The sequence below is a fragment of the Nipponia nippon genome, unplaced genomic scaffold, assembly GCF_047370975.1.
Source record: "Nipponia nippon isolate SJK-2023a ecotype South Korea unplaced genomic scaffold, ASM4737097v1 scaffold_2, whole genome shotgun sequence".
Classification (NCBI taxonomy): Eukaryota; Metazoa; Chordata; class Aves; order Pelecaniformes; family Threskiornithidae; genus Nipponia; species Nipponia nippon.
The window spans coordinates 6395651-6423276 of record NW_028262336.1 but is presented as its reverse complement, the minus strand read 5'-3'; the positions used below and the strand labels follow the sequence as shown (position 1 = coordinate 6423276).

Here is a 27626-nt window from a genome sequence, read left to right as displayed (position 1 = left end):
GCTCTACAGCAACCACTTTCACCCTGTAAAGGGGATCAAAACTCCGAAGTAACGCGGTGGGCTGGGCACATTGACTCACTGCATCCCCCACGGGGGAGAGGAGCAGGCAAAAGCCTCCTCTCTCTCAACAGCCCTGCTCCAGAGGGAGGGAGACACGGAGGTTTCCCCAAGCAGCCGCTGACAAGGGGTGCTCAGGAAGGAGCTGCGATCACCTTGAAGTGTGGATGGTTTCCTGGTGGATCTCCAGGACTGGGAGAAAAACCACCCCACTCCAGGCACAGGCTGGGAACCCAACCCACACGTGTGTTTTCCAGGGCTCGCTATCGGTTTCAGAAAGCAGGTTTATCTTCAAAGGACCTCTGCAGCAGGGAAATAGCATCCCCATTCCTTTTACAGCTGGGGAACATAGGCACAAATATATTATTGACTTTTCCAAGGTTACCAAGTCAGAGAGGAGAAGAGAAGCTGGATCTCTCTTGGTCTGTTGATCAGAGCCTTAAAAACACCAAGCAATCCTCCCTCCAGCTTCAAGGCCACAAAGTCTGTGGTTTAGTATTTTCACAGAGGGCATAATCTGGGCATAAGCGAGGATGTGCAAGACAGAAAAAAAAACTCTTGTTTGATCTTCACAGGAAACCTTAGCCCCGAAGTAACCTTGAGGTAACAAGAATAACAAAAAACATGATTTTTACTTGCGAGTTTAACACACGAGGTTTGAAGGTCGAAGTGTTTTTGTCTCCGAAGTGAGAACTGGTGTTTTTACACTATACTTTCAGCACAGTGGTTTTAAAATATCGCTGTAAGGATGGATACAAGCAGTTTGTTTACCAGATTAGGAATTAAGAAAAAAAAAACCCACAGATTTAAAACTCCCCTTGGCTTAATTACTCTTAACATTTTATTCACTTAATCAGAGGAAAGAAAAAAAAAATCAGCTTGACTTTTTTGACAGCAAAGTCAAACCAACTGGAAAATTCACCTCCTACAAGAAATGTCGAAAGGGAAAACTCCGGATAGCGACATGTTAGTGAAATGCTTTCAGCTGCAGACACAGCTGCATTGTAATGAAATCTTATATTCTCTTTGACTCGCTACCTCTCCTTCCCTCCAAAAGACAGGGAAAACTGTTGGATTTGAGTATTGGTTTTGATCAACTCCTTTCCCAGAGGAAGGGGCACTGCATGGGGTACAGACATATAAAATCACATGCCTGTGAATTTACTTTGCAGACTACCTGCATACGTAAAAACATGAAAGAAGTTATGTTAAGGTTAGAGAGTACGACTACTTCTTCAACATTATTTTTTCCCTTCCTTAATGCATGTTGTTAAGTCAGATAAGGACTCTTAAATTCATTTCAGAAATAGAGATTATTGGGGGTCACTAATCTTTTTTTACCCAATTAGATTAGACGTCAGCAGCAATGCTGGGAAGGGACCGGAGTGGCGAGGTCCTCATTCCGCAGCTCCCTGGCTCTTCTCTGGGGCCCCAGTAGTCTTCTGTAGCCACTGGGAAACAGTGATTCTTATATCTAGAGATCAAAGGGGCAGAATCTGTTCTCTGAGGACATAAAGTCCTAACACAAGCTAAAACCAAATGCTCCTAAGTTGTTCACTGTAGGAAACTTGGAAAAGAGTCTTTGTTTTGCACCATTTATAGTGCCCTGCAATCAAAAGTTTTTAGAGAATGCAGAAAGACATATAGAGAAGTTTAGGTTTGAGAGAACTGTTCTGGGCCTCATCCTAACATGACATTTTATAGCAAAATAATAAAATGGACATAGATAATCTTTCATAACAAGCTTCCAGTTTTATTTGGTTCTATTTAATCACGTATTTTGCTGTGCCCAGCTGCATTCTCTCTGGTCTCTTAGACAGTGGGTTTCATGCATTCTTGCATATATTTGAACTTCTGATCATTTTCCAAAAATTCACTGCTAGTATCCTAGGCAGCCATCACTGGGTAGTGATACGGGTCATTCTAGTTCAGAATAAAAAGGAGATAAGTGTGACTGATCCTTTTTCTCAAGGCCAAGTCTCATAACAAATCATCTGGAAAACTGCCAATGACTTCAGTAAGACCAGAAACTGTCCCTACTATTATCTAAAAACTTCATCTGCCTTATAAGAAAATCGGGGTGCAAATTCTCTAGCCAGACTAGATTCATTCTCCTACAGACTAGGAAAAGGAGAATCAGACAAAAAAGCAAAGGAAGGGACAGCAGTCTTTACCGTATGTTATTGTTCATCGAATTCCAAAATAGATGGAGGGAAGGCAGGGAAATGCGAGCAGTGTTGCATCGGTTCTTTCTGAGCAAAAGTGGAAATACTACCTTGTTTTAGTACAATTTAGAACAGGTTTTATTATATAAATAATGTATATAATACATATATATAGTAATATATAGCTATAATTCTTGTCTTAATCCTTTAGACTTTGCTCCCAGCAAAAAGTGAACGGAAGAAAATAAAGCTGGAATATAAACTACTTATGAAGTTCCTTTTTGTCAGAAAAGGAAAGAACAAGGGGAAAAAAAAATGCTTTTGTTCCTTTTTTTGAATGTTATGCTTTGGAAAAATGTCAGTATGTCTATATGAGTATGCGCATACAGGTATGTATGTCAGATTTACTGGAATGGCAAAGAAGAAAATGAGTCGATCGCAAAAGACACCAAGAATCTGGGACTTGAATTCTCTGACTTCAGCAGCGTTGCAAGGACTTGAAATGTGACAAATACTGGCATATTGTGTCTTGCCGTGAATGAGAGCTCGACTGAAGCTTTACAGCATCTCTGTTCCTAAACAGCAAAACGCACCGCTCACGAGGCGCATCTGAAGACTTGGGCCGTGACTAGCTATTCTTGACCTCTCCCTTTCCAGTGTGCAGTGCTTACCCCGTCAAATGCCTGGCCTGTTACTGACCTTTAATTTCATAATAGGCTCCTGTTGACAAATCACTTTGAAATGAGATCCACACTGAGATCCACACAGATACGTAACTCGTGCTATGATACAGGCACAAAAGGAGTTTTTCAAAAGCTGGTGAGCACAGGAGATAAGCAGCAGTAGCATACGTAAGGGGAGTTACATGTTCAACTGTTTGCATGTTGGGCTATCATTGTCAAGTACTGCATCATATTACTAAAGCCTTTTTTTTTTTTTAAGCCTATAAAATGGGGCGAGGGGAGGTATCTGGTTTTGGTTTTTTGGGGGTTTTGGTGGGGGTTTTACTTTTTTTTTTTTTTTAATTATTCCTATACTTTTGCTAAGTTCTATTAGGTAGCCACCTCCAAGGCAGGTACACAAGTGGGACACAATACTGAACCACCAGTGGGGGGTGGGATTTTGGGTTATTCCGAATGCCAGCGACTTTCCAAATCACCACAGGTCCTCTTATAGGAAGAAAAAGAGTATCCAGGAACTCATTTCAGGGTGAATTACATGATCATCAATTTAAGTCTCAGAGATACGAAAGACGAAAAGTGGAAGGAGTTTGAGAGGAGTACCCAGAACTAAAGAATTTCAGTCTTGAGCTTCAGACTCCATAGGCTGCCCTTTTAGCAACGTTACCTTGTCTTATCGCTCTTTATATTACGGGGTAAATACGTAAAGCGATAATTTAACCACAGAACGTTTGTATTAAATGGGGGCCCCCCGCTCTCTAGTTTCTATAATTTACAACAAAGAGTTTATTAAACACAACTCTTTCTGTCTGACATTCAAATCCATCTCTGCAACACACTCTCCTCTGGATTTGCGCCACCGAATGAAATGCTTTGGAAAAACAAAATAAACCAAAACCCTGCTGTGGAAACAAGACAAATCTAGTTTCACATCCCCTGCCGAGAGAGAAACAAGACGGAAGTAAAAAGCACCAAATGGAGCTCATAAAGCTTCACTCTGATCTCAGCCTCCACATTCTGGCAGAAAGCACTACCTAAGAGATGTGCTCTGCTTCAAGTGAGAACAGCCTCCGATTGCACCGCGAGCACAAAAATATATTGTCTGTGAACAATTATCCTGAACAAACTCTGAATAAGGGAAATCTGACTACAGAACAAGGGGGAACATGGTGGGAGGCAGGCTAATCGCCCCCCTCCCTTGCCGAGGCCTTATCTCGCACGCCAGCCATCTGTAGTAGCTGTGCCTGTGACTACGGTTTGCGGGCTCCGCCGAACCCCTGTTCCACAGACTGCCTACATGGTGCACCGCAGTGAGGCGGCCATCGTCCCGCCCATCAGAAACCATCCACCATGGGAGGGAAGTAATTTGAGCCACGTAACAAAACCAGTTTCTTGCTTTAGGTCCATTTTATCACAGGTAGTTGCTCATATTCCTTATAACATTCCATATAGCAGCGCGTTACCAGAAGGAAACCCATCCTAACCCACAGGTGCCACAGGGAGCTAATAGGGCTAGCGTTAAAATTCACTAGCTCTTTCTCTTTCAATACATCTACAAATAAAAATAACTTATTTGTTTGGAAGTCAATGCCCAAAACAGGAGCAGATGCTGAACATTTTGAACCTAACATGACATACCTAGAAAGAGAAGGATGCACACCTGAGTACCATCTTTCTCCAGTCCAGGATCCTGGGCATCTCCTCTTTGGTTACATCTTTGAGGACAATCAGCAACTTAGAAAATGTGTGTTGGGGCAGGAGTCTGTTTTGGGTTTTTTGGATTTTTTTACTTTTACACAGCATCCTTGTGCAGTTTGGTATGCATATATGTGGACGGTAAAGGAAAGAAAAGCACACAACTAGATACAGGGAGGCCACCTTGTGATAAACCAAGTTCTCATCTTGGTGAAACTACTCTTAAATTCAGGTAGGAAACAGCTTTCTCTGCAAGAGAGCACAGCAGAATGCTTTGCCGAAATGCAGGAGATTCTGTACCACAATACATTGCTGACAGCTTTCTTGTGACCCGCAGAAGATCCCGTTTGAGTTTGGTTTATTAGTGTACTAGGCACTCTGTATGTATTCCTCATTGGGCTTTTACAGCAAGAACATCTTCGAATCCCATGTCATAGGATGGTCTCCGGTTTAGACTTAAGTCCTTTATTCCATTAGAAAGACAATGTTCTGCCATGATTTTTTTTTTGTTGTTAATTAATTCATTTGAGACTATTCCTTAAATTTTCATTTTAATGCATTTTTGTGTGTGGGTATATTAGTCACTTCTAAAGTTGCATACAACTGTCACTGATTTAAAGTCTTTGTGAACATACATATACAAATCTGTTTGTATTATATATATGCATGTGTATGTATGTGCATGTGTGTGTGTATGGATGTATATACTAAAAAAACCAAACCAAAACCCCTTTCCAACTGCACCTTCCTCCCTCCTCCCTTCTCCATTCTGAGCAGGTTCCTGCTATCAACTGCTGGAGTGTGCTCACTCTACACCTAGAGCTATAATTATTTTGCTTTAATTTTACAAAACCTTTTGTTCCATTCCCACGAGCCCACCTGATCCTTATATTACACTTGCTCTATTAAAACACTCATGCAGAACAAAGCACAGTTGTACTGATTCATAAGTAACTCACCCCCCCACTCCCTTCTCTTTCTTTCTACTAGGCTCATGCATCTTACTGCAGTTTCATGACACTGTCCCTGATGCCAGTCCATGGTCCCATTTTTGCCTTTTTTTCCTTTCTTTTAAACCATTATTTTTATGTGCTTAGGGTCCAATTACACTATTGTGTGCTGTTGTTTTGAATGGCTGTTGTTCTCAGTCATTTTGTGTTATGCTCTTTGGCATGACAACAGATATAGTGCAGAGGGTGTTATGGAATTTATTTGTTGTAATCAGACTCTAGGATTGTTTTTTATTATTATTATTCATAGAGTACAAGCACCAAGGCTAGCCCTACATTTTTCCAAGGGAAGCAGAAGACCATTTGTAGCCCAGCCTCCGACACCAGCATACCCTATCTGCAGTAAAGGGGCCCAGCAGCAGCTTAGGTCATGGTGATGACTATTACTTGGGCATGGTCTGCTTTACAGGAGACTAAACACACTGACAACACTTGCAATAGGATCTTCACAGAGGCAGTGGGCATTTCAGACTTGGGGGGGGGGGGGGAACCCAAACAATAACCCAACCTCTCAGAAATTATTACTGAAAAATGGAAGGGCAGAGTACAGCTCATCAGTAAAGATGGGAACGATAGAACGGCTGTTTCCTCTATTTGTCCTGTACAACAACTTCCTTTAGCTGAGACAGCCTTCATTTTCTGGCTTATAAAGCATGTTGTTAGGACTAAGTAACGGATAAATAATAATCAGCCAGAACAGCAAGGAGTGGGTGCATATGGAGAAAGAGCTAGCAAAGAGCAGATACAACCCAGCTCTCGGTAGCCATCTTCTCAAGATGGGGAGCAGGACACGTTGCGGTGCCCAACTGACCACCACCAGTGGTAGGGGAGTGCAGGAGAACAGACCAGGCCAAGGTGTGAGAGGAGGCAAGAAGGGAAAATGGGGTGTGGGTATGGTTTTCTGGGTGACGTGATTTCTAGCAATGGAAGAGAATAACAGGGAGAAGGGGGAGTGTGGCAAGGCACAGAACGAGCAGGGCTGTAAGGGGTACAAACCAAAGTTGCAATTTACCAAAGAATAACCGTTCTGCACATTTCATGTAGCATGTCAAATCTATCAGATTTTCTCTTATTAAATCATCATTCTACAGCAACAATCATTCTCTCAATCAATCCCCCGTGTTAACATCTCTTAGTAATGACTAACTTGGCAGGAACTGATGTTTACATATATTTTAAAGTCCTGAGCACTGTTCTGTATTTTTTGGATGTTAAATTTCCTTTACGTTTTGCCTCTTATTTTTTAACCTGTTTTTAAAGGATGGATGCATTCAGTTGGAAAATAAAGTTTTGTAACACACACACACTCAGATTATGTTAGCTCAGGAAATCGGCAGTAGGATAAGAACAAAACCATTCACCTCCTGATTGCTGATTCAAATCTAGCCCAAGCGAGATAGTCACAGAAGCTATAAGCCTCCCATGGTGGCTTTGTGATTTGAGCTTATTTTTTATGAATCTCAATCCACTTCAGGCCAAGAACCAGAATCGCAAATCCACTGCCTCAATGAGCATTAACTGGCATCACTGCACACAGTAAGAGAGGAGATGCCAAAAAACAAACTGGTCCTGGAGACAGACTTCCCACATTATCCTGGGAACTGATCATTAAAAACCAGGGTTGGTTCACGCAAATGTGGAGGACGGGGAGACATGGATATATCTGTCTACCAAACTGAAACCAAACCAACCCACCTGTATTCATATCAGCTAGGTGCTGCATCATTTACCTGAAATGTGAACTGGCTCTCCAAGACTTCAGCAGTCCTAATCTTCCCCAAAACCAGAAGGTGTCTTATGGCGTGACCCTGTATCACTGCAGAGCTAAGAGACAGGGAGGACAGGAGGAGAGGGGCACAAGGCAAAGGTTTTCCATCCTTACTCCTGGGGAAGAAGCAGCAAGCCTATGCACTCCTTACCCCTTAAAATCAAAAGGGCCACAGAGCAAGCTTTGGTCATTCTTTGGTCCACTTTGCCTGCCTAGGTAAGAGGAAGAAATGAGGGATTTAATTTCGCAGAAGACCAAACCTGAGGAGGGCTGTGTTGCACTTTTTATTTGGGACATGACTGATTAACAAAGCTATTAACAAAGCTGTTTCACTAAACAAACATCCCATAGCATCCAACAAAATAGCTATGCTCAGGCATATTTCCCATGGCTCCTTCTTTTAAGGAGCATGAATCATTAAAATCACTTGGGAATTAGTTACTCCAACTTCCTCCCTTCAATACGTTTGCTAACCTGAGGGGGTAAAGGTCTCAGGACCCAAGAGTAGATTTTAAGTTTTTCCACCATCTGTGCTGAAGTGCAGCCAATGCAAATTCCACCTTCAGATCTGCACTCCGGTGCCTCCCTGTTATGTTTCATTTCACACTTGTGATCTTTATTCCTTAGAAACAGGAAAAAAACGCACAGTTGATGAGCCACGTTTGCATGCAACTTGAAATTGTTCCTTCAGTGGCTGTCACTTGGACGTGCACTGGACTATTCAAAGGGAAGCGAGATGAGAAATAGAGCTACATTTTAAATGGCCAAGTACTCCTCATTTTACACAGGGATTTTTGGAAGCAAGTAGTTCTCTTCAAAGTTTTCAAAGACATCACTGAAAGTATTCACGTGTAAAACAAGGAAAAGTTGGCGGGAAGGTCAGACGTTTTCACCTTCCTTGCTTTTCATTCATTTTTTCTTCTTTTCCCTTTTTGCCAACGAAAAGAAAAGGGAAGACGCTAACCAATGAAAAATGAACAAGTATGGGTTTGATGGTCTTTGTCCAAAATAAAAATCTGAAGAAGGGGTAGCCTTTCAAGTTGTAAAGGATACCTGTAAATACATACGCACATGTAACTTGCAAATGCTTCTGTCACAGCAAGTTCCACTAAAATGTATAAAAAAAACCCTAAATGCAGCTAAGCAGATAGAATAAGTACAGTTAAATCCAGTTGATAAACTTGAAGAAGCAGACAAACAACAGCTAGTAAAACTATTAAGAATTTGGAAAAAACAACACACCCTTTATATGAATTTAAACTTCAGATCTGCCACAGAGAATGATTATTTCATTTAGGAGTTGTAAGGTTAATAATGCTGATCCCACTGGCAGAGACTTCAAACACACATTGCATCTTTCTAAACCTACAAAATTGTTTTAAGTGTGTTTTAGGGGGGCTCCAGAACGAGCCAACTTGCCAAGGGAACCTGTATCTCTGCGGAAGCTGGTGTTTAGCACACATGACTCAATCATAAATTATGAGATGGTTTAGGCCAGCAGAGCAAGGAACCACTACTTCAGTGAAACAGGTATGGCTTCACTGAAAAGAAATCATTTTCAGAATGCCCAGTAGACAATTTCAGCTCTCATTTAACATGAATTTTTATCGACATCGACTACACTTCAAAAAAAAACACTTGTGAACTTGCTCAGTGTTTTGGGGAGAGCTGATACAACAGGGGATCAGAGAGAACTCAAAACCTACCTACGCCTCAATCTGCCTTGCCTACTGTGAGGAAAACGGTAGCACTAGCCAAGCTTGGACTCAGGAGCTGCACGCAGGCCCGCACCGATGTGCTGTGCACTGGCATGCTTTTCACATTGACGTGATGCGATTTTCAGTTTGTTCAATGAATCTGGACTCTTATGATTCTTGGTTTGTGTGGAAGCTCAGATCCTTACTCGGAGCTGGTTTAACTTACTTGATAACTGATACGTTGGGCTTGCAAGCACAGGCATTTAAGCACCTTCTCCACGACTACACCTACGTTGGAATCTGATCATCATTCTGTGTACCGAGTAACCTGCAAGCTGAGAGTCTTTAACAAGAGTTAGAGGATGCAGACGTTTGCCCTGACATTCCCACAACAAGGTGTTCACCAGTATGGATAGTAACACAGCAGTAAAAAAACCTGTTCAGATGTTTCCTACAGGAGAAACTCTCAGATGAAGACAGAGTACCCAAAGTGAAAATGCCATCACATATACATGCCAGATTTGGTCTTGACATGGTATCTGAACCTAGACCGGGATTTGAATTTTACAGTTAGCTTCACACATCCCAGTTAGTTTCTCAAGCTGCACAGAAAGCACAAGAAGTTCACTTTAGCCATGTAAAAGGAGACAATAGTAAACTTCTGAAAAAACATTATAGGGAATAATTGTGCTCTGGAGGATTTATTTATTTACTAATGCAAACAGTACACACTGAGATAACATCTGGCAATGTTTATTACAATGAAATCCAATCAATACCTCTGTCTACTACAATATCTGTCCACAAAATAGTCATTCCTCCTGGCACCCACAAGAAATACTCAGCTATTACAGGAGCCTTTGTCAGCAAAAAGGGAGGTGGTCACCTTAATTCTTCTATTCAAGACTCAAGAGAAGACAAAGAATTAGACGCATCTAGACACAAGAATGATGGTGGAAAATTAGAGAGAGTTGCAGCTTGTAGCAGTGCAAAGAGCACGCAATTCATCCCCATAGAATTTCAAAAAGTCACAGATCCCAGATCTATCTTCTTGTGCCTCAAGGAGTTTAAACTTAGGGCAATCCACTACTTTTGCTAGTGAGCTACCAGGCCTTTTGTGGCATTTTAAAGCTACAAGTAAAGGCAGAAATTTTGACTTCTCAGTTCCTTTCAAAGTCAGAATTCAAAAAGAAGTGATACTGAACCTTCCCACATAATTAAAAAGCCAAAAATACATTTGTTTTGAAAGTTCTGTGTATTAGAATTTCCAAGTAAGCCCTTCCATTCTTCTCTATTTCTATATCTGCATTATTGCATGCCACCGTAGAAAAACTGGCAGTGCTTTTTTATTTAAAAAAGTCACTAAGCATCAGCTTAGTACTTACTGAACTTACACCTTCCCTAAACCTAAGTGCACCTTGCAGTCTAACAAACAGATTGACGTGCAGCAAGACATGCATTACTACCTACATATCACAAAATTAAGCAAAAAAATAACAAAACCACACAAAGCCAAAATCAGTATTATTATTTTTCCTCCTTACATTTTTAATTGCTCTAATTTTGCTTTTGTTGAAACAGTCATCTCCAAAGAAAAATGATACATCTGATTAATGTGACCATACATAAAATAAATGTACATTTGCCCCTATTTAATTTCACATTTTGCTGGCTGACTGTTCAAGGCATTTCTATTTGTACAGGGCCTAGAGGTAAAACAAGACCTTCTGTGCAACATCAAGTCCTGAGGCATGAGCTATGTTCAGAAGTTATTGTGGCGATACGTTACCTTTCTCCCATAAAAAACTTCTCTTTGACAAGATAATTGGGATTGTAGTTATGAAGCGGGGAGACGAGGGGGCACGATTTGTTTCCCTCTCTACTGGTCTAGATCTACTGGGCAGAGGAGAGCACATTTTAGTTCGTGACTAGTAAACGGAGCAGCCACAGTAAGCACAGCAGCCACCGAGGAAGCCATTACACGCCACGCCAATTCCTGTAATTTGTGTTAGTAGGATTTGCATTAGGATTTTTTGTTTAGTTTCTTACCGTTTCTTGCCCTCCACACCACCAAAGTCATACTGTAACCTAAAGTTCCCAATGAAGTGTCCATTAGGAATGAACTGGGGAAGAATTTTAACAATAGCGCTATATTAGCAAAGTGGTGAAAGAAACAAAAACTGACCTTCCAAGCACTGAAACTGGTGAAAATCCCACTAAAGTAAATGGAGGCCCTACTTAAAGGGCAACAGTACTATCCATCTTTAATATTCATCCATTACTGTCAGTTTAGCCACATGAATTAGTGCTAGACTTGCAAATACACAGAATATTTGACCTAGCTTTAAGTGAGAAGACTGGGATTTCAAATGTGCAAAACAAGATCCTTTATTTTTCTCCTATATTTAAACAAATACAGGCCAAATACAGACTCAGTTTTGAAAGCTCTCAACACTGAAAAAGATCAGTGAGGGAGTTTCCATTTGCAGATCAGTGCTGCAGAGGAGTAGAAAAACCAGAGAGACTGGGAATTCTGCACCTGGTTTCAGTGCAGGCAAGAGCCCCACCCCAGCCCAGCAGAGGACCAGTTTGTCTGAACCACACACCAAATTTGCCAGTTCCTCATCAGCTCCACAGAAGAACTAACTGTTATCTAAGCTAGTATTAAAACCGAGCTAGATAAAATGGGAGAAGGGAATAATTTCTAACCAATATATATGAACTTTCAAAAAAGAACTCCAAACCACCTAAAATTAGGAGATTAAAAACAAAATAAACCTTCATTCAACCACTACTGGGCAAAACCATCCATATGACAACTTTTATGTCACTTTGATATTACAACAGGGTAAATCTAGGTGTTTAAAAAAAAAAAATCTAAAGAAAGCGTGATGTATTTATTTTCCCACTGTAAATTCTCTTCCCCTCCATCAGCTAAGGGAAGTCCTGTGCTTCCTCCTGTGCCTCGAGGCTGACGTGACGGCAGACAGAGCCGGCGGCGGCTGCCCCTCGCCAGGGCGGCACTGCTGGAGAGCTGGGAACAGATGTGTAGGTGTAAATGCATCAGGCATCCTATAACCCGCGCCGTGCAAAGGGGCAGCTCAAGCACGCACATTTGCAACACACCCTGGCTCCACTGAAAGGCATGTGGGAGAATCCCACTGACTTTATTGGGGCCAGGATTTCACTCTTTATCTGTAAAAGAAGTGATGAGAAAATGGCTGCACTCAATACAGAAATGGTGTGCAGAGTTCTGGCACAGATTGCAGGTGATATCATGCTTGCATAACCTCTCCGGGCACTACAAAGAAAGCTTGCTTTGTCACACTGCTTACCTGCAGCCCTAAATTTCACTGAGTTCACTAGCCCTGAGTTGCCAGCTCTAGGAGGCAGCAGGGGGGAGTTACAGGCAAAGTCCTATCCCATTGGGACAGTGGGATGAAGTACTGCCAGCAGTAGAAGTGAGACTGCCTGTTTCACAATATGGATACTGGAGCTTCCTACCATCTCAACAGAGAAAAACCAGGAGGAAAAGTCTATTACCCTTTCTAGACTTCCATTAGCACAACCACGATTAATCACAACGTGGCTTTAAGAATTAGTTCAGCATTAAATAAGGAACATCTATTTTGCTATACAGTATATTTTTTACAAGGTTTTCTAGGTATAAGGAAGCTTAAAGAATAACTACTGTACAGTATAGATACATTCTAAACATTATGACAGAGACGGTGTAAGAGATTTTTAGAAATTAAATGCTTTTAAATGTAATTAAATCATAATAAAAAGATATCATATAGAAAGCTGTGCCCCTGACAATCTGACAATGCAGGAAGATCGGAAATGTTTCCCACCATCATAAGGCGTGGGAAATCTATGCCTCATGTTGCTGAAAGGCAAATTCTATAGGGGGACAGAAAAATGTATTTTAACAGCTGATAAATTTCATAAAAAGTAACATTTACCTGGCACATTTGGAATTCTCTGGGACACTACTGGCTGCAGTGAGAAAAAAAATCCTTTCTGCGTTTCTTACTGGTAAGAAATCCTGTCCGTGGAAGAATCGCCGAGCCTTTAGCCTCTAGAGCTTCCCTTTGGCTGCCTCTAGGTTGCCCTCCACCCACCAAGATTCTTCCCTTTGCCCTTAATACATCCCAAGTACTGGATAAAGACCCTAATTCTGGGGTTTGAATGCCACTCGGAGCCAAGCACCTAAACATTACTGCATCTAGCTTTAAAGGCCATAAAATATATTTGGACCTGGTGGCAAAGTGGCCTTTTGTCATCAACTTCCATATCTCTGCAACAGTTTAAGACTTCAAGTATGAGAAAAGAATGAAGTTGAGAACCCCAGAGGTTCAGGGACTATCTGAATGCAAAGCTTTGGTTCAGTACCACTCCAAAAACATAGACATTAATGTAACAGATTTTGTATTTGTTACAGATTATAATCATATGTACTAGTTGTGATTACCTTCCTGCATGAAGAAGTCTCCTGAACTCTTGCCAGAGGATGGTTCCCTGGACAGAGCAGGAAAACACTTGAGGTGACCATGACCGGTATCCTGAGGAAACTAAATATTTGCCAGATATCGAGGGTTGTACTAATATCTGAAGATCTTCTTCAGTGCAGTTCTAAACCCAGCACACAGGTGTGAGACCACCGCAGCATAACAAAGACTGGTAAAGTGAACCAGAGTTTGTCATGGTAAATAAATGTCTTCTTGAATGGCAAGCATGATCAGAATAAGGGCAGATGTAGCTGTAAAGAGCAGTATTTTCTAAACCACACACGCACAAAAAGAAGCTGAGAAGTACTAACACGTTGATTTGTGACACAGGAAGAAACAGCAAACGGTATCATTTCTGGAGTGATTTTCACATGGCCAAAAAGCACCAGAACAAATTCAATAGCACTGAAGGCCTGACAAAATTAAAAAGCATAATCTTTTCCTTCCTGCAGGATGGAAACAATTATGAGGAACCAGCACTCTTACATTCAGGTGCCATCCATGAACATCAGCACCTATAGCAGCCTTGCCTATTGACTCAGGGATTTCTCACGGCTAATTGTGCTATAGTTCCCGTCAGGAGGATACCCTAATGCAATTCTATACCCTCTTCGTCACCTGATTTCTGGTCCCTCAATGCCCTCTCTCTGCATTCCTCAGGCTTGTGTGATGCCCGACCGCTGGAATTTCCCCTCTAGTTGTTAACTGCATCCAGGCAAAAGCTGTCATTTACACACTAAGCCTGCCCCAAAGGGTGATCATTGTATAGTTGTTTGCTTCAGGAATCCGGTATCACTTGTTCCGGAGAAGTGACAGCTGCTCAGACATAAGAAGGTTAGTTGTGTATTAAAACAGGGCAAGAGACATGACAAAACAGATTACCCTCCTCGCTCGAAACCCTAATGAATGGAAAAAGAAACTGAGAAGACATGAGAATTCATCTGCCTCTGGCTTAGCCTCCGATGTTTGGCAGATTTTCCCATTGACGGTCTGATCTTGCAAACTATATACACAGAAACTGTGCTGCTATACCCTACCTACATGAACTGGGACTGCAGGAACATGACCTAAACCGGTTCACATTCAGAGAGGACATGCAGTGAGCTGGTGCACAACTCCCATCATTGCTGCTGAGAAGGACATACCTAATTCCTTGAAAAGGTTCTACTGCTAAGAGTCCCAGGATTCTCAATTACTTATTGCCAGTCTTGAAAGAGATGAGATAACACTCTTCCATTTTACAAAAGATTGTCATTATTCAAAATTTCCATGAGAACATTACATGAACAAGAATGAAATTTCTAAGGCAACATTATGAAGACAACTAAAAAAAAAAAAAGTCTGCCAGGGAAAGCAATGGGTTCAAAAAAATCTGTTAACTGAAGGCACCTCTGAGTCAACCAGCATTTATTACTGACACCAAACCATCTTGCAAAGCCAAATACTTTTCCAATGGCCTTTAACAGCATAGACCGATCTGCCAAGTGTTCACTATCTCCAACCCGGCTATCCTGCTGCCAGCTCCTGCAGGCTCCTAAAGGAGACAGGTATAAGAGAAGGAAGCAAGAAGCAAGAATTAGGCCCTTTTAAACCAAAACGCTATAGGATGGTGATGTACACACACACCAAAAGATGCTGGAGGAATTCTTTTATCATGAGGAAATACAGGACTGTTAAAATACGTATTTGAAGGACAGCGTTCCCTGTCAGGCTTCTGAAGGCCCTGCAGAGCACGCCCTGGCGCCCAAGCCACGGACACATCAGCAGTGGAGCTCTGTAGCAGATTTATTTTTATAAATAAATAAATAAAAACAAATATTCTGATCTCTCTCATGCCAGTGGAAACTGTTGAAAACAACAGACCAATTTTGACGGAACTGAGACTAAAATCTCTTCTAATCTATTATCGAGATGCATGGGCAATGACAGAAAAGAGGGCAATAAGAAGAACCAGATCCTCTATAGTAAAATTCAGAGCTCGACCACTTACACTAATGAAGAAAACAGACCAGAAACTTTCGGTAACTTACATTCATCAGACTGCCCTACATCAGACTCTGGAATTTGAAATGATTCAGTGAGAGTGTCCTCAGGGACACTGATGTAAATATAGAATAACCACAATGCCTTTCTGTGGAGTCCCTCCCATTATACGCTGGTTTAGCTGAAGAATTTCATTTCAGATAGGACAAAATAAGACTACCAAGGCTTGGAAAAGGCCAGGTCTATGTTGCTTTCTTTCTTTTTGTAGCTTATCTGATGACATCTCTGGTCTAAGATAACTTTCCTTGCTCAATAATGTTTAGTCTTTCTTTTATCTTGAAGCAGATCAGCAAATGCTTTGATAAATGGAGTGAAAGATTTTCCACTTTCACCGTGGCATCTTCAGGTGCTGAAATGCTGAAGTGTTTTACAACTTACTAAAGTAGTGCTACTCAGGGAATCAATGCTAATATTCCCATGCCTTTTTAATATGAGTGAATCATAACCCATACTCCTTTATAGACTAAAGCAACCACACTCTGGAGAGCCATTTTCCTATCTTCATCTATTGTGGCTACTATTCTGCAAAAACAAGAGCTACCACCTATGAAAAAAGTTGGGATTCTACGCATTTGTATGCTACAACTGATGCCCTTAACATACAGACCTACAACAACAAACAAACAAAGCCCATGCAACCCCTTCACATCCCCCAAACCTTAAAGATTTGCAAGAAAAACAAACAAACAAAAAAAGCACAAAGGACTTAATCGTCAATCATTCCCAACTCTTTTTCTGTGCTAAGTTGTGAACGGGACTGATTAAAACCAACCTGAGGACTAACAAAATTTTCAGCCTGGCCAACTGCATTTTGAGATTTGCAGTGTCATTAAGTGAAAATATCTTTCAAGGATGTTTACATGAAAATTCAGAAAACAGAGACAATGACAAAGCTCCCAACCTCCAGAGACATTTACCTTTTTGTGGCAGGCTTTACTCCAGCCCCATTACACACTTGCTCTGATCATCAATCCTATTTGCAACTTTCAACTGTCTCCACGATCTGTGGCAGAGGCCTTTGTAGCAAGCAATACCTGGAGTGTCTCCATTCATCCAAATTTTAAAAACCAGTAACTGAAACAAATCAGCATTTGTGCACCGACTGGAAAGAAACCATGCAGACTCACAGTGACTGAAAATCTGCCCTCGGTGTCTATACGACTCCCTCCCCTGTCCTCTAAAAAAAGAAGGGTCAAAGCAAAATACTGGCAGCCCAATGAAATCTTTGAAGAGACAGTATGGTTTCAGTTATGAGAGGATGGAAAAATTAGAACCCTGGGGATCTTTCGGGAATGTTAAGCTTTATTAATCAGGCATGTATTAGCCACATACCAACATTCCCAAACGGTACGCTGAATCAGAGAAACGCCAGGGAGCAACAGAACCCATCTTCTGCCTTACGGCAAGTTCTAGCACGCCCCGAGAGATGATTTTCCAAGCCATTCCTTAAAAAAGAAACCTCCCCTGCTTCCACAGTATCTACAGGTTGCACGTCCCAGTGCTTTACAACCCATACAGTCAGAACATGGTTCTTAACATGTAGCTTGGTAATTTTCACTGCTCATTGAACTGATTTCTTTAGGTCTTTCTCCCAGTGGATATGAAGAACAATTAATCACTGTGCTCCTCATTATAACTTTTCACTCACTAGAATATTTTTTTCATATTCTCCTTAACATACAACAAAAGCAACGCCTTCAGAAGCGCATAATGCCACGTAGGGCTCCTATGTATCCTCTTGCCCCTGGGCCAGATAACAATCAACCAGTTTCTGCTTCCTCAACAATTTTAACACTAGGACAATTTCTGCCTTGACAAACATTTTTGACCTCTCCACATTTCCACTGGGGTTCCACAGGTAGAAATCAGGGCAGAAGTTATCCCCGTGAGTTTCTGGATTAATACCTTGGTACAGGAAGGGGAAGAGGCAGAATTAATTCTCTTTGTTAGTGCTAACACAATTCCTCAGTGACAGTCAGCCCCAAGACATTGATCTTTGTTCAAAGGAAGCACACTTCCATACTCATTTCACATTTATACACATCTTCTCCAGCAGAGCTTCTACAAGCCAGTATCTTCTGCATTGAAAAAAAAACGGCTTAAACTATTGAGGGTTTAGATTTTGTCAGGGGAATAGGAACTGGGAATTTGCAGGGTTCAACAAAGCTCATCTTAGACATTAAATTCTAGTTAAAACAGCAAGTTACCAGAGGGAAGGACAGATCCCATATCCATCAGGAACCACGAGGATTCTTGCGCTGTAAAGAACATGGTAGGGCAGCTTGTTTGTTGCTTCAAAACTCTTCCTTCATTTAAAAGCACTACTGTGATGGACGAAGCCCTTCTCAGCCCTGACATCCTGACGCTACACACGCAGCCCGCGCCCCGGGATGGCGGCTTACTGTGTCACGTTGGCTTGGGTTCTGCCTGCTCCTTTCCTTATGCCTGCAAGCTCAGTTGAACTTATGAAAATTCAAACTGTCTTCTGTCTGTTTCATACATCATCAGCAAACAATCACTAGACAAAATGAATTTGCTCTCTGTAATTTGGAGGCTACACAAATGTGTCTGCTGTATAATACAAAAAAGGGGAATAAAGTTTGGTATGCAAGGTTAATTCAGCATGGAGGAAAGTAGCAGAGAAACAGACAGAGAGAACATGAACAATAAAATACTCAACAGTGGGGAGAGTGACATGAGAAATACTTCTGTAAATTGGAGTTGGCCTTGATACCTTTGAATGACGGAATTAAACAAAGGCACAAGTGAGTTGTGAAAGATCACCCCCATGAGTGGCTGCATCTCCATCCCTCGTGATTTGCCTACACAATATACTTATTAATAATAACAATGGTTACTATTTCTCCTCCAAGAGCTTCGCAAACACAAACTCAGTAATGTTCACAGAGCTGTATCAGTTTGAACCAGATTGAAAAAGTGATCTGCTGAACAAGGCACAGCGAGGTTAAATGACTTGTCCGATGCCACTCAATGACCCAGCAGCCGTCAAGATTAGAGCACTGGATCTCTTGGTCAGTAATCAGATCACAAGGCTGCATAAGGCTGAAACCTTGAAAAAAAAAAAATCTCTCTTTTTAACAAAAATAATGTGTCATATACTCCTTACTGGCCTTAGCCGATGGCAATGTAACTAAACCCAACACTCTGAAAGCACATCCAGTGTCTCTCTTGTATTGGTTTTCAGGTTGTGTGCACAGAACCTTTTTCTTTCGCACACAGCGCACTGTCACCTTCTAAAATCAAGTAGATGCTGAACGTGAGCAGAGGTAGCTCCTCATACTAGACTTAATCCAATTTAGGGTTAGTTGCAAACAGCAAAGTACTTAACCGCATCCTTAAAGTTAAGTATTTGAGTAGTCCCATGGACCTCAACGGATCTACTTGCCTATCAATCCACATAACTTTAGTACATAGCAAAACACAGCCAGAGCACCCAATATAGCAAGAATCCAGCCCACAGACCTTTTCCATTAAGAGCATGCCTGCACTACATTTAGAAGGCTGTGTTTTTACGCAACTGCCTGCTAGCTGTTCCTGTGTTGTGAACCTGTATTTTCTTCTAATGCCATGTATCAAGTCAAGCATATTTTTGTATCAGCTGGAAATCTGGCCCATTTTATATTAATCAGTTGCTTTAGGGACATCCCTACCCTAAAGCAAGTTTTCCACCCTTCATTTAAAGAAATCTGATTCAAAAAAAGACCAGAAAACTACCAGAACATGGCTTGCCTTTTCTTTTCCTGTTTTAGGTTTGTTGTTTTGGGGGTTTTTTTGGGTTTTTTTTTTGTTTGTTTTTTGGGTTTTTTTGAGGTTAATACAGGAAAGCCATACTGAGAAGTTCACTTTATTAAAGATCTTACAATTGGAGACACCTGATTACAGTGAACATACATAGGAAACCGAGGAAATCCTTAAAGCATACTTTCTTCTATAAAGAAGGTGCCCCCTTTTTTATTGTGCCAAGTTACTAGTTACATGGTCATGAGGTATAGCAAGAATCACATCTTCATTTTCCAGCATACATATGCGTACGGTAAAAGTTCCCCCACCTTGTGCTTCTGTATTCCAGAGACAGGCTGTACACCAAGGCTACAGAACTTGGGAGCAGCTACAAGTATACAGGTGGTTTGGTTTTGTTTTCTTTTTTTAAAAAAAAAAAAAAAAAAAAAAGACACAAGAAGCTCCAAGATTAGAAACTTGGACCTTTACTTCATGGAACGGGAAGAAGACCTGGGCAGAACAGAACAGACCTGGGAGTCGTGACCCCACACTCCGTTCCCAGTTTGACCACTGATTTACTCTGACCTTGAGCAACCTGCTCAACATCTCTGCCTTGGTGTGCTTGGCACCCTTGATTAAACAAAACAGAACAAAAGATTTCCTATCCGCAAGTTTTACACTTGTGTAGTTATTTCCCCTACAAACCCTAGAGTCTCATATAACTAAAAAAAGCCCATTCCAGCCAGCACCAATCATCAGGCCCATATATTGCTACCTGGTATTTTGGCTTGGGGCTGTCCATGCAGGACTTGCTGACCATCTGGATCCTAAGGATTCAAAGAACTTGCCTTAATTCACTCCTCACTCTGCTGCTGCGTTTTGGAAAGAGAATTACTTCTACTTTCCAACAAAAGTTCTCCCAGTTGTTCACACAAAATTGCAAGACAACTTTGAAATTCTGTACTCACAGATTCAGAAGTGTCTTTTCCCCCAACACCTCCCTTTAAATTGCTGCTGGACCCAGCAAATCCACGAGTGTTTCCAACTCGGCTCACCAGCGTAATTGCCAGGTTAACCTCTGGTGGCCAGGGAAGCTGCTCATATTCAGGAATGATGAGCAGAAAACGTTACATACCACTCACTGGCCACAGCCTGCAGTTAATACACAATATTTAAACAACACAATGGCATGGCCCTTGCCAGTAATGTAAAAACACAATGGAGTAGAGCCAGAATGGCACAGTCTGCCTGCCTGAGTCATGCTTGGCGCTCCGCGCTGGAAGGGACATGCATTAGCTGCCCACTGTGTACTGTACCCTTCAGCTAGTTTAAAAGAAATCATTAAAATACAATTTAAAAAAAAAGGGGGGGGAAGGGAGAGGGGAGAAGGAAGGAAAAAACCCCACGTAATAGTTAAAATACTTTAATGCTGAAGGACAAAAGTACCAATTTGGAAGACGGCTCTGGATTTCATTACAGACTGCACATTTTGATCTCAAACAAGAAAACAAACCGACTTTGCTTTGTAATGTTCCGCAGCTTTGTAATGTCCAACTAAAATAATTTTTTCCTACTATCTGCAAGCTCCTGGATTTTTATTCATATATTATTTCATTAAATTCAGAGTATCTGAATCTACTATATTTTTCAGTCCTCTTTTGCCTGCCTGTTGTTCAGCCACTGAAGTTCCAAATCCTAATTATTGTCCCAAATACATTCAATAAACACATTCTAAATAAGGCTAGATCAGACTGATGTACAATCTGACTTGCATTTATGGAATAACTATGCTGTTAGAAAGAGACTCCTTTCTTGCTGAGAGCCCTAAGACGTTATTCTGCCTGTTTTGTTGTGTCACAGCACAGATCAATTAGGCATTTCTGCCTTCGTCTGCACCCTAAGGCAGCTCACACCCCCTGTGATGTCATCAGAAAGTTGTTTGTTTTTTTCTTGTATAAAGGAGAAACATTTGTTATGACATCATGAGAAGAGACCAAACTATATTTTATGCTACAAGGAATCTTCTGCTACTTTCTGTTATCTCTGCAAAGTGCAGAAATCCTCACTGACAAAGCGACAGGAACTGTAAGCCAACAGACACAGAGATGCACACTATTCCTAACAACATTCAAAACAAAGCAGGAAAAAAAAAAATGATCTATTCAGGGGTCTGAAATTAAAGATCTGCAAGATGTAAGTTCAGTTTTCATTTTTAAATAAAACATCCTTTGAACTTCTAAATCCCATTTAAGGGGACTCTGACCTTTATCCAAGACCAGCTACTGTGCTAATGCTCTGGATGCGTATAGAGGAAAAATATGGACAAAAGGTACCGGAAAAGCTTTTACTTACAGGAATGCAGTGCAGCTTAATCTTTTTGTTTTTAAGGTGCAGTGATTTCAGCATCTACAATGTAACTTCAGGCAGTCTGAAAAGAAACAGGTTAAAATCTCTTTCAGTTATAATTGGTATTTCAGATTTAATTAAAAATTAAACTTTCATAATGTTTCACCATCCAAAGCAATGCATTATCAGTCAAGCGTAGCCTTTTTTTTTTTTTTTGTTAAAAGAAGCTCTTCCCAGAGTAGTTTGCGATGAAAGAAGAAGGGGAAAAAGGCAATTGAGAGTAGCAAAATATATTTCTTCAGCAAAAGATCTCTGAATAACTTGGAAAGAATCCTTCTGCCACTTAATTTTAACAATCAACCCTATACTAATTAAAAAAAAATAAGCATCACAATTAAAGAAGACAGAAAAACACCATCACATACCAACGACTGTGAGAGGAAAAATGTTAATTTCAGCAAAACAAGGACATTGCTAGGACCAGAACATACGCACCAAAAGGGAAAATATGGCTTTACATAATGCCAGCCAACAACATTTTTTTTTCAAAATTCCTTCTACAGCACGTAGCACTTTCAGACTGTTGCATGGAGGAGCAGGGGAAGACAGACAAGTTCGAAAAGAGGAAAGCTATTCTTAAAGTGTACAAGGCAAAAGGCCCCTTGCACCCTTTTGTTGAGGGATACGAAATAGGTACTCTGTAAAACTGCAAGGTTTCTTATTGTGCGAAATCCACGTTGGTTGACCGTGCAAAACAGATGATGAAGAAGTGGTACTGTAGACATAGCATTTGTACAGATGCAAAAAAACATTTTTTTTTTTTTTCAAAATGCAGTTGGAATGACAATAAAACTCCAGGGGTTCCACCATAAATATGAGTTTAAATGTTATACTGGAGTTTAAAACCTGTGGTTTTAATTATATCTAATTATAGAGGCTCCAAAACCAGGAGAATTGAGAAAAACAAAAAATATTAATAATAAATTAAAACAATTTTGCAATAACTTGTCAGGATTTGGCCTCATAATAACAAACCATACAGCAATAGACACAGACACATGCAATGTACCAATGGTTCATTAAAGGAACATATCAAAACTTGATTCAATTTTATTTTTAAAAGGTGACAGCAGAACTTGCCTAATTTATCCCATTCAAAGTCAAAGGTATTCTCTTTACCAGCAGCACACTGACCAGAGCTGCAAATAAAGCCTGGATGCCAATCTAATACTGGTTTTGGATGCCCCACAGGCTGGGGGCAATTCCTAAGTGAAATTTTTTCTTTCTTCTGAGTAAAAACCTAGTTCTTCAGACTTCAGTGTTAGGTGAGCCTTCCCAATTTGTCCCCACAGATGTTTCAAAAGAAATGCACTGTATCAGATGATATACCATCACACAAACCCGTTCATACACACATGTATGCCACAAACAGGAATGAGCTCAGGAACTTATTTTTAGGTTTAACTTTTCCACTCTGTCGAGATCAGATGTATTAAAAAAGCAGGAGGCAAAGCAGAGAGTAGAAGGGGACGGCACAGCAGCAATGATCAGATCTTAAGCAGAACCAATTCTTGAGCATTCAAATGAAAGAACGAGAGCCCCCAGACAGAGGCACCAGGACGATGCTGCCACTGGATAACCTTTAAAGGCTTGGATGAAATTTTTCTTGAGGGAATCATTTCAGAAACATGTTCCTCATCCTTTAGACAATCTTTACACCAAATAACTATCCTTCTTTCTCCTGATTGCCATCTAGTAAGATAGACAGAGGAACAGTGGAGAAATCCAGGCAAAAAAAGCTGAAGTCCATCAGAAGTAGGCAACAGCACAACCGTCAGATAAGCGATAACAGCTTCAGCCTCTGAACTTTCATTTCTTTCCCTTCCTTCCTCTTCCAAATTTACCCCTTTTCTAACATCCTCAGGACTATAATGCCGGCTTGCTGGCAGGGAAGGAGAGGGGCAGTGGTATTTGCAATCCAAAGCTATTTCTTTTAATGAATGCAATGAAAAACTGACCTCAACTGAGAAAACAAAGAGCATTCACTGAGGGTGAAATGTATCCCTGTATAGAGAGCCAGCACACAGACTGCACCACTGAAGCCCTATTCTGATGACCTAAATAGGAATAAATTGGTGCATGGACTTCATCACAGTGAATTTTGTCCAAACCCCCGATTTTCTTGTAGAGAACGAGTAAGCCTTTAGTCCTCTCCTTATCAAAGCACAAAGGTACAGCACCTCCTTCCCATGCCAGGCACTATGCTGACAACTGCTCTTCGGTGTATTTTCCTAGTAGTTTTAACCTGAAGGTCTTCCTGCTCCGTGCACATTCTTCTGATTGGAAAGGGAAAGGAAGAAACGCAGCAGCTAGCGTTACTCCGCGCGTTAAGCAGCAGGGCACAGTGCCTGCAGACCAAGCGGCCCCTCTCCTCAAGGCGGGCCTAATCGGCACACGCTACGATCCACCATTAAAAGAAACGGAGCCTCGGAAACAGCTCGCTGTGAGACCGTCTTCACTGCCACCTCGAAAAGCTTCAATTAAATAACCATAGTTAGCAGAACACCTGACATACACCACACACAGAGCATCTTAAAGAGCTATTTTAGCTACAGGTTGGAGTTAAACCCAGAACAAAACCTACAGAAAACCTCATTAAACTCAAAATACCAATCATTGCCGCTTTGGTAATATCTTTCACTTTACAAACCTAGAAACCTGTGACCTCAAGATGAAGTGATTTAGACAGGTATGTACGAGCAAGAGGTAGAAATGGAGGCAGCTTCTTCAGCATTCCTGCGCACAGGTGAGCATGCTTAGCACTGCGGGGCAGGAGACCGTTGCCTGAAAGGAGTGCCCTAATCCCCTTGCGAAAGGCAAGGGACATAGCTCAAGAACAGCCGGTGAACTTCTGCTTGAGAGAGGCCCAAGAGCTGGAATTGCAAGAACGAGGAGTATAGCAGGTCAGGAATGAGGTACGTTAATAGTGTGTTAACAGAAGAGTAAGTGTTAGCTTTCCGTAAAGGCTTTAAAAACAAATATCAGAAGGTAAACATATTTTACTTTGCTTTCTCATGATTCTTGCTTGCTGTAAAGTTTAGGCAGAGCCTGAAAACCATAAGAGCAAAGCTACTGACTGTACAACAACAAAAGTCCATTAACAATATTCCACGACTTGTATGGCACCTGGCTCTACGGTGCCTGACTCAGGTTTATAGCCTAGTCCCCCACTTTCCTACAAACCACATTCATTCCATCTAGAAATTAAAGAGAAGAAAAAAAAAAGTATCATTTGTCATCGGAAAACATTTCAGAATATATCAGCCTTCTGCAACCTCTTAGCAATAAGGAAATTCTGTATCTGTAAGAGTTGGATTTTCCTTGAATACCTGAAGTCAGCTGGCGCAGGCCAATGGGAATCATATACAGGTGATTAGTTATGGGGAGGGAGAAGGCTAGGAGAGACTATAGCACAACACTTACTGAGAACCTTTGAATTTTCTACATAGAATTTACACCATCAGTCAATTGATCTTTTTCGCAGTACTTGCTCATATCGTTGCTCTCACTTCTGGAACTGCAAATCAATGATCAAGCAACTGCCACAAGTAACTATTCACAGAAAGTAAAATACTGATGTCCTTACTCAGGAGAAAACTCATTGATTATATTACAAAAGACCTCTTCAACAACCAGGGAAAGGGAGGGGGAAGAAAAAACAAACCATATCACCATGAATAAAAAAAAAACCAAAACCCTAGCATATTACTTTAAAGAAAATTTTCAGATAAGCTTAGGGACCAGTCAAGAGACCTCATTCCAACTTCAGAATCCAAATAATGACTTAGGATACAGCCCAGATTACTTTCTGGCATTTTAGGTTTGAAAACATAAGCAGGGCCATGGACTAATTGTGTCACAGAAATCAGAGAGGGAGGTCGATGCTGCACAGGCTCCTCATCTAACAAAAATAAGCAAACTTTGAAAATGGAACCAGTATAGACACGCCAGCACAACGCTCTGTCTAGGTTCATCAGTAATGCAAAAGAACAAATCTTATTAACATAGATATAGCATTACACTACTACTGCTTTTTAAAGGTGAATGCACTTTAGCTGGTACTGGTTCTCTAGGAAGAACAAAAAAAGAAAACAAACAAACAAAAGAAAGTAATGCCTGTGCTTAAAGAATCCTTCCCAAAAAGGAATGTTTTTCTGAATTAGAGCCCTTTGTACACTTCTAAAAGTACACAGGAGTTTTAGTCATTTCCAGTTCTGTCTTTGAACGCATGGCCATTTGTATGGTAACAGCGGCACTCAACCGGGCTCCTTCCTAACCCTAGGACTGGGCTCCTTCCTAACCCTAGGACTGGGCTCCTTCCTAACCCTAGGACTGGGCTCCTTCCTAACCCTAGGACTGGGCTCCTTCCTAACCCTAGGACTGGGCTCCTTCCTAACCCTAGGACTGGGCTCCTTCCTAACCCTAGGACTGGGCTCCTTCCTAACCCTAGGACTGGGCTCCTTCCTAACCCTAGGACTGGGCTCCTTCCTAACCCTAGGACTGGGGCTCAAACCAGGGTCACAGGGCTGCAGATGGGAGAAACTTGGGGTTTTTTTTGTGATTCAGTAGAACAGGAGCAGAAAACAACCTACGGCATTGTACTGGGATCAAGGGTTCCTGCCACTGCAGTAACGGACAACAGGAGACCGAAGGGTTCTTTGTCAAAGTGCTAAATCTCCATCTGTTATTAGTTCACTGCAAAGCTGCGTGCCCACAGAGATTTCATCTTCCTTATGGCGTTCATCTTTTGAATTTACTTTCCCAGTGAAGACTGTATCCGTTACAAACTTCAATTTCCAAACCATGGCTGTTTCAGCTAGAAAAGCATTTTAATCAGGAAAAAGGTGTATTTTTGGCTCCTTTTCACACACCCTGCACCCCCCCCCCCCCCCCATAGCGTTTGAACTGTTTTCATTCAAGTATGAAAAATACTGCCTTTGGGCAAAGACTAACACTCCTTGAAATTCAGGTTTCAGAAAGTTAGAGACACTCAACTGAATAAAAGCTGCGATGCATAATCAACCCTAATGGTCACTCCGAAAAATGTACTGGATGCAATTTCACCACAAGGGCCCTCATACCTGTTAAACATGTTGGATCCCTTAATAGCACAGTCCACCCCTCTCATTTACTCCTACTGCTAACAGAGTAAGCAACAAGCACTTGAGAAGCCCAGCTGTGAAAGCACATTAGAAGCTGAACTTCTCAACCCACTGAAGAGTTAGTCTCTTTATAACTGCACTTAAGACCTGACCTGGACTTCTAAAGTGCAGTTTAACTGGTAGTTCTGCTACAGCCAGGTGGGACCCAGCATCCTTCTAAATACCTCTTGAAGCTTTCCTCCTACGCGGGGGTGATGATGGTAATCAAGTTGGCTGCTGAAAACCATGATATTCCCTATTCCAACTGTTTTCTTGCACAAGCTGTCCCTAGATCCTGTTTATGTTCCCAAGGAACAGGAACAGTGACAGCATGCAGCTTTCACGAGGCCTTGCCCAAACAATTCTTTCTCTAAAGATACAGCTTTTTTGTGAAGCAGCTCTGAAGCTGATATTCTCCGAGCATCTCGTGGAATGCAGCTTGAGGACTTTGCTTATGCCCTTTACAAGTTATTGTAGCATATAAGCTTCTCCCACTTCTTTTCAAGGTTCATAATGCTTTGATCTTCACAGCCTCACCGCTCCTGTTGAATGGTATCATCTCCCATGGCTCAAATTATCTTTAGTGCATAAAATGATAATACCTGTTAAGAAGCAGGCTCTATCATATAATCACAGCAGAACCTTCACATTTATTCTGGTTTAACACAGAAACTTACATCAATAAATGCTTCATTGTGATGGGTATTTCAGT

At 41.3% G+C, this 27626-nt stretch overlaps 1 protein-coding gene across 3 annotated transcripts in view; it reads right to left on the bottom strand.

Moving 5' to 3' along the window:
• The window catches only part of ZBTB20 (zinc finger and BTB domain containing 20), a 469974-nt gene that overhangs the window by 304400 nt on the left and 137948 nt on the right, over window positions 1-27626 (bottom strand). For all 3 annotated transcript variants that reach the window (XR_015705073.1, XR_015705072.1, XR_015705074.1), the window contains one exon: window positions 21720-21795. The gene's annotated coding sequence lies outside the window, so the exon portion shown is untranslated. The remainder of the gene's footprint in view (window positions 1-21719; window positions 21796-27626) is intronic.